The sequence below is a fragment of the Panulirus ornatus genome, chromosome 56 (assembly GCF_036320965.1).
Source record: "Panulirus ornatus isolate Po-2019 chromosome 56, ASM3632096v1, whole genome shotgun sequence".
Lineage (NCBI taxonomy): Eukaryota > Metazoa > Arthropoda > Malacostraca > Decapoda > Palinuridae > Panulirus > Panulirus ornatus.
Window position 1 is genome coordinate 16,721,382 of NC_092279.1, and position 15,616 is coordinate 16,736,997.

The window sequence follows — 15,616 nt, forward strand, 5'->3', positions numbered from 1 at the left end:
TCTTATGTACAGCATTCAGAAGTAAATAATCTTACGTACAATGTAATAGAGAGAAATTTTACCTGGCCCAATGCAACAAACTGGAAAGAAGGGAATCTGGAAAGGAAAAGATATAGTGTTAATAATATCATAACAGAAATAACTGTATTGAAACAATTCTAATGCGGTGATGTTACACACAGAACCATATCAGATTAATAAACTTATCATCTCTTTTATCTAACAAGAATGTAAACACCAACAAAACATTAGGTTTATTTACAGCATACAGTAGTCCTAATCAAATTTCAAATCCTGCAATATACTATCATGAAAGGAATTCAATTCTATTACAGTGAATGAGGGCAATATTCTTCTTTATGTACATGTTGCATCCAGCATCTGAGAGTTAAAGTGTTTTGGTCTTTTAGGTCCATCTTACCTGAGCTCATTCAAGGTACAGACTGGAAAACTAGAAATTTACCTTAGGTCTCATACAAGGTTTGTATGGTAATTAGTGATAAAAAAAAATCAAAGAAAAGAGGACTCCTTGAGCGGGAAGTATGTAAGAAAATAGTTTTAGTATTACCGGACTCTTTATGCATGAGGTAACAACATGAGTGAAAAGTTACCTTTCGCAAGGCTGTATCATCAGAGAGCTCACCACACCAGGTGTCCATCATTTCTCTCCAACTGAATTTAGTACACTCTTGGAGCTGCATGAGCTCCTGGAAAAGGAGTCCAGGGGCAAATTTTTTATACTTTGCTTGCCATTTCCTGTAGTAGTGTGGGAACAGCAGGAACAGGTGAAAATCAGCCACATTTGTTCACATTTACTCTACACCTGTTATGTACAATAAACTGAAACTAGAGTACTCCATCCACAGCCAGACCCCACAGACTTTTTCCTTTAGCTTCCCCTGACTGCTTCATACACTCTATCTGTGTCACATGAAAGCACTTACCTCCAGTATACAGCATTCTAAACAATGCATGTCTTAGACTCTTCTGCACATTCAGGTACCTAGTACTCAAAATCTTTTTATTCCATTCTTCCATCTCCAGTTTGGTCTCCCCATTCTTGTCATCTCCACTTCTTACACATATGCCCTTTCCATCAACCTTCCTCACTTTCCTCAACATATGCCCAAACAATTTAACCACTTTTTCTTCAGAACTCTTAACCATTCTCTTCTTATTACCATACCTTTCTCTTACCTTGTTATTTCTTATTTGACCAACTCTCCTCACACCACATATTGTCCTTTAATACTATACTTTCAACCCATTCAATCTCTTCCATACTTTTTCACCTAGAGCCTATGCCTCGCATCCATACAAAACTGTCAGGATAAACATACTATCAAACATTCCCATCTTTGCCCTCAAAGATAATGACAATTCTTTCCACATATTTTTCAATGCAACCTGGACCTCATCTCCCTTTACCCAACCTGTGGTTCACTTCAGCTCCCATGACACCATTTGCTGCTATGTCCAATCCCAGGTATACTAAAACATTTCACTTCCTCTACATTATCTCCATTCAAACTCATCCCCTCCAGTTAACATGTCTCTCTGCACTGCTAAATCTAATAACCTTTCTTTTATTCCCAGTTACACTTAAGTTTCTCCTTTCAAAAAATCTCCCAAACTAAGAAGCAAAATTCTGCAGTTTCTCACTTAAAAGTGCCACCTGCACCATGTCATCAGCAAACAGTAGTAAGGACAAAAAGCTATGCAAAAGGTCATTTTTGTTCCCTGCTCTCCAGTTTTTCTCCATATGAATACTATTACCATCCATAAACAAATGATTTACTGTATCTCGATAAAAAAAATCAAAGAAAAGAGGACTCCTTGAGCGGGAAGTATGTAAGAAAATAGTTTTAGTATTACCGGACTCTTTATGCATGAGGTAACAACATGAGTGAAAAGTTACCTTTCGCAAGGCTGTATCATCAGAGAGCTCACCACACCAGGTGTCCATCATTTCTCTCCAACTGAATTTAGTACACTCTTGGAGCTGCATGAGCTCCTGGAAAAGGAGTCCAGGGGCAAATTTTTTATACTTTGCTTGCCATTTCCTGTAGTAGTGTGGGAACAGCAGGAACAGGTGAAAATCAGCCACATTTGTTCACATTTACTCTACACCTGTTATGTACAATAAACTGAAACTAGAGTACTCCATCCACAGCCAGACCCCACAGACTTTTTCCTTTAGCTTCCCCTGACTGCTTCATACACTCTATCTGTGTCACATGAAAGCACTTACCTCCAGTATACAGCATTCTAAACAATGCATGTCTTAGACTCTTCTGCACATTCCTAGTGCTACCTCGCACACATGAGGGGGGAGGGGGTTGTTATTCCATGTGTGGCGAGGTGGCGATGGGAATGAATAAAGGCAGACTATGAATTATGTACATGTGTATACGTGTGTGCATATATATGTATACATTGAGATGTATAGGTATGTATATTTGAGTGTGTGGACGTGTACATATGTATATACATGTGTATGTGGGTGGGCTAGGCCATTCTTTCGTCAGTTTCCTTGCGCTACCTGGCTAACGCGGGAGACAGCGACAAAGCAAAATAAAATATATATATATATATATATATATATATATATATATGTTACTTGGAAAATGACAGAAAAAGAGTCACCAGAGTATGTATGAACATATTTCTGTTCTATCGCCTACGTTTCAGTAATTAAACATATCATCATCATCAGAGCCTACAAGATAAGGATAATATGTATATAATATCTACATTATGAGTTCCTGTACAAACCATAAAATCTAATGAAGTCTAGAAGAAGTGAATATGTCGTGAAAGCCCAACGCGAATTGACTGATGCGTGTAACAAAGTTTTGAAAATCAGGTAGCTCGTTATCCCTCAAATATTCAATGAAAGTACAAATCACATGTACTCTTCTCATTTGGAATGCCACACTTGCAATTATTGTTTAAATTTATGTCAAAAACATGGTAAATGGAACACCTGACTTCAAAACAGTACACAATAAAATAAAATCTTCCTACCCTGCGCGCTGCCAATCATAAATTATGCTCTAAAAACCAACTCCAGGTCACACGGTAACACCAACTACAAAAGAGTACCAGGTTACACTGAAATAACTTCTACAGAGCACCACGTCGCACTTAAGTATCACCTACTTAAGAGCACCAGGTCACACTGATAAACCAGCTACTACAAAGCACGTCACAATGATATGCCAACTACTAAAGAGCACCAGGTCGCACTGAAATAACACCTAATAAAGAGCACCAGGTCATACTGAAATAACACCTACTAAAGAGCACTAGCAGGTCAAACTGAAATAACACCTACTAAAAGGCACCAGGTCACACTGATATAACTATCACTAAGAAGCACCTAGTCGCAATTTAATACCATCTACTGGAGCGCACTAGGTCACTGATACACTACTAAAAAATACCAGGTCACAGTAATATACGAACTAAAGAGCAGCAGCTCACACTTATATACCAACTAGAGAGCACCAGGTCACACTGAACTACCAACTACTTAAGAGTACCAGGCCACACTGATATAAAAACTACTCAAGATCACCAAAATTTTTATTAAATTACATGACTGAGTTCAAAAGCGTGATTGTAACGGTACCACGACAAAACATAAAGCCAAATGAAGTCTAAACGGACGCAGAATAAATTGTATTGGAGTGTGACGTCCTTCTGACACTAATATGCGACAACCTTTCCGCTCAAGCAACCTTTACCACCACCAGAAACTGTGCCTCTACTTCCTATTCCTCCTCTAACAACCACCACCATCGTCATCCACTACCATTCTCACCAATCATCCACATCATTTTCATTAACTCGCAACCTATCGCTCAACCACATACAATTACTGCTATTATAAACGCTTTCTCCGCTCAGCAGCTATAACTACCAAACAACAGAACCACAAACTACCAATGATACTACCACCACTATGTCTACCACCATCACCAACATAGTCACCAGTGCTACCAGCACACCCGCCTGGATGGGCCAAGCCAGCCGGCCGCCACGTCGACAGTGCCCCCACCCGAGGCAACCTACAACCCTCCCAGCATAACCCGGTGGCGTCATCCACGCTACCGAAGCTTGTGAGGGTAAGGAGGGTTAACTATTAATGATCCGAATTTTGCCTCTGCCTATTTGATTTACATCTGAAACAAATATTTGATTTTCTTTTATCAGTGTAATGAACATAATAACATTCTAAATCTCGTCAATTCATTTTGTTGATAAACGAAAATGCATTTTGTATATACAAGGGAGCCAGAATGCTGCCTGACGCAGTCTGGGGTAATTTCATCCTCGCTGGACACTTCTCATGGGTCAATGTTACGATAACTCTTGCCCAGGGCTGACACGGTGACCGGCGGGGAGGTAGGACATAGGACGTCCCCAGATACATGGCAACTTGACACGGTAAATACCTTCCCTCTCCGCAGCCCAGCTCTCACTTTCCGCACAACCAAGGCCAGAGCGGTTGATCGGTCCCTACATATAACTAAGTCTATGACTCGCATGTGAGCGTGAAAACTCTGGGTGAATTATACTTCGCTCATGAACGATTTCACTGATACCTTCCTTTAAAAACGTAAACCTTGTAACATCTAACCATGAGGACCCTCAATTATCACAAGATGGGAACCAGATGAATATCTAGATATGATGAGCAAACATACTCCTATTTCCCTGCTAGGCTTCTTGGTGCGTGGCAGTGGACCTACCCTGAGGCGAAGGGGGTCCCGCGGCCTTCACAGTACACACAATCCACCCAGTCTCTTGACCTTGGGGGACAAAGGTGCATGCAATGGATATATGGAAACTATAATACAATATCTATAAAATTCGTAAAAGTTTTGTTATTACAATGAGGAAAAACACATGTGAGTGTCAGTGTCAAATTTCAGTAATACATTAGGAACTAGTTAAGATCCTCATCAGGTATTATATAAAATGGTCGACTCCACAGTAGGTGACGGGACAAAAAAAGACCTCAAGGTGATTGATACAGATAGGACCATAGTAGGTGATGGGCTAAATGGAGACACTGATGATGGTCGTACATAAGGCCACAGCAGATAATGGGCATAGATAGGACCATGGCAGACGATGAGTATAGACAGGACCACAGAAGGTGATAGACGTATACAGCACCATGGTAGGTGGTACCACTGTTGGGACGACAGTAGGTGAAGGGGTAGTTGGGACCACAGTGGGTTATGGGATAGCCGGGACGACAGTAGATGATGGGGTAGTCGGGACCACAAAAGGTGATGGGATAGTAGGGACCATAGTAGGCTAAGGCAGTCAGGACCAGTGGGTAGTCAGGTCCATCGTAAGAGCTCAAACATACCTATACGGTGTCTAGTGCGGGTGTTATCTTGAATAACACTCTAAATCCATCATATATATATATATATATATATATATATATATATATATATATATATATATATATATATATATCGTTAGTGGGATGGCATCTATCATGGCCTCAGCTGCCCGTGCCGTATCAGCTAGCTTTTGTCTGATTAAAACTAATTTTACCTTTCACTCGACATGACCATACTGTTACTAAAGACATATCTGCTTGAAAAGAAAAAAGGACGAGAAAAAGCAACGATTCATCACCATGGAAGCCACACTGAGCACGAGCAAGTTCATCTGGAATAAAGGTGTAGGTTACACCTGTGCCGTTACACGTCACACCTATGAAGGTTACCTACCCTTATTCCCGACGTTCCTCTCTAACGTCACCACGCCAAACACATATGTGAGCTCTGTTATCTGTTACCCATTCCACGTTCACACACTAATGCACCTGTTGCCCCAAGTAGTCTCCCTCTAACTACCAGTCAGGAACCATACACACGCGCAACTGGTACCGACATTTAAACCAAAATAAACTTTGAAGTATTCGAAAAGTTCGCTCCTTGACAGCAAACTGCGGAATTAACAAGATAAAACAATCATGAAGGTCGTATCAAATAAGCATGGATACTTGTTAATCAAAGAACATGACTTGCCACGATGTACAAGCATAAGAAAGTAGGTTTAAAAAGATAAAACATATTTTCGATGAGGCGGCGTCACACGAGCATAAGAGATTTTCCAGTATTATATCTACGATAATCACGTAGTTGAAGAAGCAGTTACTTACCTCAACCCTCAATAATCTGTCATCACGGCGCTTAATCACTTCAGGCCAGCCCTCGGTCTGTCAGTAACTGACCCGGATGAGGTTATCACACCACTGTGTACCCAAAACGTAGTTCGCAGGCGTGAACCCAAGGATGATCACACGTATAGATAAAGGTTTCTCGGAAAAATACAGTAAAAATGCTCGAAGCATATTAACTTCAAGAGAAAAGGTTTCGTGAAAGACTTGTAAGACTAAACTCAAAACGGATATAAATGACTTTATTGATGATTCAGAAGCACACTGGAATGTATCTCTCACAAATAAAGAAAGAATCCATAAAGCCATTATTCTTAAAGACAACTCTGTATCTTCCCTGTTGAGAGGCTGTCAAGTTTATTACATTTTCTGTTATGCACTTCAATCTTTTACCAGGTATAGATAATCATACATCTTTTCTCTTCTCCTTTCTAGGGTATATAGTTGTACTTCTTTCAGCCTTTCAGAGTAGTCCATACGTTCCATTCCTTTAATTTTGCTTCTGAAGCACTTTTGAATTCTCTCTAATATTTACTCTAATGTTTACTTCTAACTATTTTGTTGGTGACCATACAACACAGAAATGATGTAATTTGTTCTGAGGTGATCTCATTCATCAAGAAGATAAGGAGCCTAAGAAACATCTGACTCATCTCACGACTCCTAGCCACAGACAATCCCTCTTGCTACTTTGCTAATCATATGTTAATGAATAATTTGAGTATGCCGTATTTAATGGCTATCAAATGAAAGAATGGAAATTTGTGGACTGAATGGCAACAATCCATATTAAAGTGAGCCAAAATGATTAAAAGAGCAACGACCTGGGCCAGGGTGGGGAACATGACAAATGGCAAGGTACTGGGTTAGTGCATCACCATCACTAACCTTTTTGATTTGAATTACCACTAATTGAAGTTTATCTTTACTAAGATATACATATAGAATGCAAGACAGGGAGTTTACAAAGTGTATGATAGTGAGATTAAATGGGTTGGGGTAAGATGATCATCTGTCACATGTGGAAATAAGAGTGGAAGGATACTAAAGTGTGAGAAATGGTAGAAGAATGCATGTATTAGTGTATGCAAGAGAGGCATGTTAGGACAAAGATAAGTGGAGGCTTTTCTCTCATGGTCACCCCTTTGATGGGAATTTTCAGAGGAAAAGCATTTACAAATTTTGAAGGAAGTGAAAAAACTTGTCTTTTAAAATGTGCCAGACCATAGTAATTGGGAAAGACATGAGAGAATAGAGAGTTCCAGAGGTTCAAGATGGGGAAAGACATATCAAGGAAAACAGCATGTAAACTTAAGAGTAATGTTTTGAAAATGCAAGTAAACTTAAGAGCAATGGTATGAAAACAGAATATATGACCAATTTTCACCTTAATATTTTCCTTTCAAAGTGAAACTTTTGAGGGCACCCCTGAAAAGAAATTCTGCAGCAATTGGGTTAAATAAAATGTAAATGTCTCTGACCAACAAGAAATCAGTGACATAGCTCCATTCCCCTGGCAATCCAGTTAAATTGAAACCTTCACACATACTGGCCAATCACATTTAAAAAGCTAGAAATGCAGGACCTTATTTGGCCACCATGACAGTAAATACAAATATATTTCCACAACCTGGAGAGTACCATATCTTAAAAGTCCTGCCACAGCATTCACTGCAACTGTTTCGTTCCCCAACACAAGTCTTCCATAAGTGGTTTCTTACGTGGCACTGTGAATGTCCAGCTCTACATCTGCTGGCTGGGTACACAAATGTGTTTTATGCTGCTAGAACATCATATTACAAGTGTTCCATCATACATCTGAATACTTAATTTATGGATTCACATCTATCAAAGACTGTAACTTGATCAACTTTTAGCTCTGAAATTTCTCCAATCCTAAATAATGATACTATCTTGGCAATATAAAAACTACAGAAAAGCATTCTGACTACTACCATTACTAGTCTTTCTTCTTTCTCTTTCTGAGGGTACAAAATATCACTCACAGATTTCTGATGCACCTCTTCCTTATGATCAGTTGTTTCCATATTACATTCTGTATGAGATAAAAGTTAATTTTTTTTCCAAAGAACATACTGTTTTCAAAGTCCTACTGAAAGATTTAGTTAACAGCTGTTTGCATGCTTTGAATATAATCAATAAACGAACTGCCATAATAATTCTGGAGATTGATGTGGGTGAAAATAATTGGATTACAAGAGGTAGTAATTGTAAGTGTTTATGCACATGGTACAGGGGAGTGAGGAAGGGAGGCAAGTATATTTGAAAGAGATGAGTAAGTGAATCAGCAATTTTGCTGTGAAGAATAATGTGAATGCAAGTGAGAGTGATGTATGTGGTAACTGAGGAAATGACAGGAAAGCATGTAGAGCCTGTTCAGGATGATACTGAAAATCATGAACAGCTTGTGGAGCTGTGCTAAAAAAGACTGGTGATTGCTGATTGGCAATACCTGATTAAAAAAGGGATATACATTCTTAACGCTACCTCGCTAATGCGGGAAATGGCGAATAGCATGAATAAAAATAAAAAATAAATGTGGAAGACCAGGCATTACGGGATTATGTATGTACTAATTGACAGGTGTGCTAAAGAGAGGCTTTTGGAAGTAAATGTGCAGGAGGGGCAATTGGTGGGATGTCAAATCACCTCTTAGTGGAAATAAAGGTAAATGTTTGTACAGGGCAAAGAGAAACCAAAAATCTATGGGTGGGGAAAAGGGTGTGAAAATTAATGAAATTTGGAAAAGAGGCTTAAGTGTGGGGCTACCAGGAAAAGACTGGGTAAGGAAGGGCAAAAAGTGAGTAAACAAAACTAGGGGAATGGTAAGGAATCAAGATAATTGGGGAAGCAGTGGTTACATGTACAAGTGTGTGAAAAAGGTTTGTGAGTGGTGGGATGAGAAATTTAAACTAAGTAAAAGAGAAAAGATAAGGGTGTGGGCACAAACTCCAGAAAAGCAGTGTGAATGATTGGAGAACAAGCAAGAAGTGGCAGGAGATCAAGAGGAGTTTCTAAGAAAAATGTGGAGTTTCCAATATGTTATACAAATACCAATTATGATCATTATGTTGAGTGGTGGAATTACAAATCCATCATAAAAGGTGGGATAGTTGAAGGATTTTCGAAAGAGAGATGGGCAGAAACTGGGTTTCTCAGGCATCAAGCTTAACCAAATTTTGTCTCCCCCTGAAATCCTGTCAAGGTCTGAGTTTATAAATAAAAGATTTTGTGAAACAAGATGCAGGTTGAATGGGAGGATGAATTGGTTTTGAAGAAAGTAGAAGAATGTAGCAATGAGTGTATTTGATTATGTCAAAAACAAAATTGCTAATAAGAAGAAGGAAGAGTGTAGGTGACAGGGAAAAACACTGAGGGACACCATTGTTGGTAGGGAAGGAGGGAAAAGTTGATCCATTAACTATTACACAGTTAGACTGGCCAGAGACAAAGCTGGTTCTGAGGAAACAAAGGGAGATGGGAAAACCAAAAGGAGACCTTGAAGATGACACCACCATGCTATATCCCATCAAAAGCTTTTGATATACCAAGGGCTTAGAAATGTACTCTGAGGTCACAAAGACATGATCACCACAAATCAATAAGACAGGAATAGGTATCCCAGTGGATCACCCACAGTAGTGGTAATCTTAAAAGTTCTGATACAAAATAAGAAAGCATTAAAAACACCAATAATAAAAGGGTACTCACTTGTAAGAGGTCAAGACAGTCTTGTTGACCACCACAATAAGAAAGGAGCAGGAACCATACAGCAATGCTGACAACAGCCGTTTTAACATCCCCATGTTCATGATTCACCAATCCTGCCGCAAACAAAATGGTCAGTGTCTGCACAACACAATGAACTGTACTGAAATAAACAAGATACTCTTGGATGTATAATAAAGATAAACATTTTTGGCATTATGAAATGGAATAACACACACAAAAGGTTAAAAAATGATTGCTAAGTTAAACAGTATGGGCTGAGCAAAGGAGAGATAAAGCAGAGAGCAGTACAAGGCAGAAGAATCACTGGGTCCCTTAACAGAATAATAAAGTGTAAGGACGTAAGTATCGAAGTGAAGAAAGGATGAAAGGACAGCATAGTTCTGACCCTGATCTATGCAGCTGAACCATGGACATAGAAGAGATACATGAAAAGTACACATGGTATATGACTAAACGGAATGAAGAAAGAGACAAGACGGTGTATGACAGATTTGTTACGGCAGGGAGTGCATAGTGGAGTGGTAGAGTGGGTTAAACATAATACTTTGAGATGGTCTGGGTAAGTGGAAAGAATGCAAGAGGGGGAGTTTACAATCAAAGTGTATGAGAGTACAATTAAAGAGTTGGAGTAAGAGGAAGACCACCTGTGACATGGGAAAACATGGAAGAGTACTTAAGGGAGAGAAATGGTTGAAGAATGCATGCAATGGTGTATGCAAGAGAAGTATGTAAGGACAGGGGTAAGGAGAGACCCTTATGCCATGGCCACCCCCTTATAAGAGTTCCTGGAGGGTACGAGTGTCAGAAATTTATATAAACAGCAAAGTTTCACTGTTCTATGGTGAACTCCCATTTTTCCATTGAATACTGTATAAATTCAGATTTGAACAATATATGCCCAGCCTCCAACCACCAACGACTACTTAGGCAATTGGGAGGCAGCCACCGACCAGGGAGGTAAATTGCCCAGGTATTAGGAGGGTTAGCGGCAGCTTCTTAGTGAGCCAGCACTTCAGTGGCTGTCAAGCTGCATTCCTTTGACTCAGGTAGTTGTCTTTTCTTTCTACCCCCCCTTCATGTGGAATGTTGGTATTGTGTCCAGAAAACATACAGTCTCTCCTTATCACACATAACACTTGAAAACACTTAACTCACACAACTCATTCTTTGTAATTATAGATTTTCATGTAGTGAGCAATACAGGCAAGCCCTTTCTTTTGGCAAAATAGTAAGAACATTAGGTGGGAGCAATAGGCAGTAGTAGGTTGGAACATTAGGTGGAAGTACTTGGAGAAAGAACTTTAGGTAGGAGCCTCTGGAAACACTGTCCGAGAGTTGCCCTCTGCCAGTGGCACATTAAGGATGAGGCACTTAAATGCTAAGAGACAGCATTGGAGTTCAGTTATGGAGATTCTTTTGTCATATCCATTCCCCGAGCTAATTCCACCCACCATTTTCAGTTTCCTACCCAGTTGAGCTGGTATGGTCCTCACTCATATCCAAAAAAAAGTATTAGTGTACTCAAAATATATATATTATATGAAATATTTTGACTTTTCTTTGTGGCATAGGTACACTTTTCTATTATAATAAAATAATTAAAACCGGTCCAGAGCTGATAGTAACACCTCTAAGTTCTGCACCAGCACTGCAGTACATCACTAAATACTTACAGAGTAAATCTAAACTTTTACTAGCTGAAGAAACAGATCACCTTGAGGAATGTTACTGATTCAGACATCCAGCAAACTTTATCAGGTTGTTAGATTCAGTTCGGTAGATTGTTTTCCTAATGGTTTTTGATGTCTTCTGATCAACTTCCCCAACCAAAAACCCTGGTGTGAAGATATCTCATATGGTAGAAATTAGAGGGACAAATGAAGGCCAGAATCGTGCCAAGTACATCAAATATCATCGGAAAACAATTTCAACATCCAAAAAGGAGGATGTCCAAAACTAATTTTAACTCCTCTTGGTCAGGAGCTTTCAGAGACAAAAAAATCAAACTAAAATACTTATGGATATAATAAATAATACATCTTTATCGACTCACTTCTGTGTCACCTGGTTTACGATAAACGTAACTGCAGAAAATGATTTCTTTATGCATTAGTCTAAGGTTACACTTTTTCATTTTTGACAGGGTTATCCTTGTCTCTGGAGATGATATCAAATCAGATCATACTTACTTGAATAACTGCAGAGTTTGTCTTCTGGCTCAGAAACCACGCATATGAGTGCTTTGACGTTACTACCACTACCATGGACGTTACATTAGTTGTATTCAGTAACATGAAACTTGCCACGTACCCAGAGTAAACGTGACTTATACCTCCCAGCCAATCCTTAAATTGGGGTGTTTGTCCTTCCACGATCACAACACACTCTCCCTTATCATCACTCCGCAAACTATGTCCCTTACGAGTTATCAACAAACAGAACGGGGAAAAAATACTTTAAGTAACAAGTGCCCTGTGATACAACCAGAAACGTGTGGCTGTAACACCTGCACTTCATCATTCGTGACCACCCGACAGACTGGCGACCCGCACGAGTTTACCGTCAGCTTGGGGACAGTGGATCTAATGGCGCGGGAAGTAACGTACCTTTATGGACAAATTGTCGTGTCGGATCATTCGACAAGTTTGTTTCCACTAATCTTAACAAAATCACTATAACCATGGCGAGAATCTATTAATTTTTGAAACCTTTCATGCCATTCATATTGCAAACTAATTCCAAATTATTAATTCCGTAAAAAAAAAGACTACTGACGCAAGAATCCTCCAAATAGATTATTGATTACGATAAAAGTTACATGGTTTCCGTTTTGAACAATGATGCAAATAAAGCATCTAATTGGGCATATCACTGCAAACTACTTTTCAGGCTGTTGAACAAGGTGCTACAAACATATCTTGTAATCCTGATTTTCTTGTCTATAAGGAGTATGTATCTCACTAAGGGAACGCTTTATCAGTGTTAAAGATAATCTAATGAGATTAGCCAAATTGGCATAATCTTTTCCTATATCTTGTATAATGATTAAGTGTTGCTGTTGGCCCAACAAATCATTGGTAAAACGTTGGCAGCTGATAACTTCCACGATTTGGTCAAGGGCGTGAGTGGGGGATTAAGAGCTTCCAGCGGGGGTGAGGAGTTTGATAACTTTCAGTGGGGGGTGTAAGGAGACTGATAACCTTCAGTGGGGGATGTAAGGAGACTGATAACTTTCAGTGGGAGTGTAAGGAGACTGATAACTTTCAGTGGGGGGTAAAGGTATTATTAACTCTCAATGGGAGTGGGGGTGAAATATGATTTCTCTAAGACCGTGACAATAACCTCATAATAAATTTTGAGAAATTTAGATAAAAAATTACTAAAATTAGTCAGATTCATATAAAACTGAGTACAACGTTATACAGGAACAAGTTTATTATGATACCAGCGACTATTTTAGCCTGAAAAGTTCATATTTGACAACATAAAACAGCTGATAGCAATAATCAAGGAAGTTGTGGTCGTTGAAACAACTGATATGCTTTCGCAGTTAGATAAAATGTCGTCATTGTTGACATCTGTCTGTTCTGGGGTTATGATGATCATTTAAACAAGCAGTTTAAGAAGTTTAATACCAAACTATCATCATCTGTTTTATTAATCAAGTGTACTACACAACACCCAATAAATAAAAAAAACTATATCGACTTTTGAGAGTCTCCATATGAACTAGGTGTGGGTAATATTAGGTTTGTAGCTTCGAACGCTTTGACATCATGGAAGATTTAATGTTTAGCTTAATGAAGACAATTATATCAGGCACCGTTAAGTCTGTAACGCTACAATTATACTAAATTGTCTCTAATATCGAGAGATTGTTGGGATAAGCTTAGTATTCTTAGTTTGGTTTGAGTTTATATGGAAGAAATACATGTACAGTATATATATATATATATATATATATATATATATATATATATATATATATATATATATATATATATATATATATATATATATATAATATACTTTTTTTTCCAAAAGAAGAAACAGAGAAGGGGGCCGGGTGAGGATGTTCCCTCAAAGGCCCGGTCCTCATCCTCTGTTCTTAGCGCTACCTAGCTGATGCGGGAAATGGCGATTGGTATAATAAAAATAATAATAATAATAATATATATATATATATATATATATATATATATATATATATATATATATATATATATAAAATGAGAGGGGAGGATTTCCAGCCCCCCGCTCCCTTCCCTTTTAGTCGCCTTCTACGACACGCAGGGAATACGTGGGAAGTATTCTTTTTTTTTTTTTTTTTCCAAAAGAAGGAACAGAGAAGGGGGCCAGGTGAGGATATTCCCTCTAAGGCCCAGTCCTCTGTTCTTAACGCTACCTTGCTAATGCGGGAAATGGTGAATAGTATGAAAAAAAAAAAAAAAAAATATATATATATATATATATATATATATATATATATATATATATATATATATATATATGAGAACTTTTTTTAATTGAAGAGGATCATTCCTTGAAAATACACCGGCGACAATAATGTTAATGTGCTTGTAATTAGTTTTATGATTCTTCTATATCGGTACTAGTGTTCAGCTTTCTCGATAGAAGTTTTTAGTCATGATGAAATAATTTCATTTCGTAAATAGTTCAGTTTGTAACTAAATAAAAAAAAATTTGCGTTGGTGCTAGTGAATGTGCTTACTTCTTTAATGCTAGTTTTCTGTCATGAAACTATTCTATTTTGCATACAGTCCTAATGTATTTTTGGACTTAATTCTTATTTCTTACACTGAGTGCATCATGAGAACCACACAGGAAAAAAAATATATGTAAATGTTACCAAATTAACTCAAATCATTCATGCAGTTGTTTGTGTAGCTAGTAACAGCTTGTGTAGACGAAGTGACCTCGGTAATGATTAAGTATCTAGTCCAGCTCATAGCTACTGTTTATATATAGAAATTATTAGAATGAAACGACATTGCTTATGCCGGGCCACTACGATACCGTATGACGTTGATAATTATCGTACTCACACAAACACATCTGTCTGATATTATTTTTCTTAGACTAGTTGAATGTATATGATTAACAATACCAAAAGGATGACATAGAACAATGATACTATCAATGAGTTCAAAACTGTCTTATGTTCATTTGTAGAATTCTACACTCTAAAGTTTACAGATATTACCGGCATGTTAATACATTTTAGATGAAAATGTATTCAGACATATTAAGTTAATCAAAATTAAGGACACCCATAGTCAACTTTGCTAAAAACTTTAATAATCTAGGCGTTTGTTTCTCCGGGGTGAAATGGGTATAATCAAAACGTGTCTAACAAATGAATATAAATAAACATTAGTCCCCTATTGTTACCAATGAACCATTTACGGTGAGCATGAGAGTAAAAGAAGGAAGTTAAAGAGGTTTTCAAACTCTGTAAAGGCCATCTTTGGTGTACTCTGGGATAAAATATGAGTAACCTTTGGGAGATGGTGATGCATTGGGTACTTAATCCAGGCTTTTATTTCTTTTTTTTTTCTGAAAAGGGGTACTTGAGCTGACCAGTTACAAGCATCTTGCACGCAGTTTAACTGAAGGAAACACAATGATCCG

The 15,616-nt window shown here is 38.2% G+C and overlaps 1 long non-coding RNA gene across 1 annotated transcript in view; it reads right to left on the reverse strand.

Moving 5' to 3' along the window:
* The window catches only part of LOC139765957 (uncharacterized), a 12,592-nt gene extending 37 nt beyond the window's left edge, over positions 1 to 12,555 (reverse strand). The window contains exons 1-3 of the long non-coding RNA XR_011716763.1: positions 12,154 to 12,555; positions 9,944 to 10,056; positions 1 to 96 (exon numbers count right to left, since the gene is read on the reverse strand). The exon at positions 1 to 96 is cut by the window's left edge and continues 37 nt beyond it. This is a non-coding gene — a long non-coding RNA (uncharacterized lncRNA). The remainder of the gene's footprint in view (positions 97 to 9,943; positions 10,057 to 12,153) is intronic.
* Between the last annotated feature and the right edge of the window lie 3,061 nt (positions 12,556 to 15,616).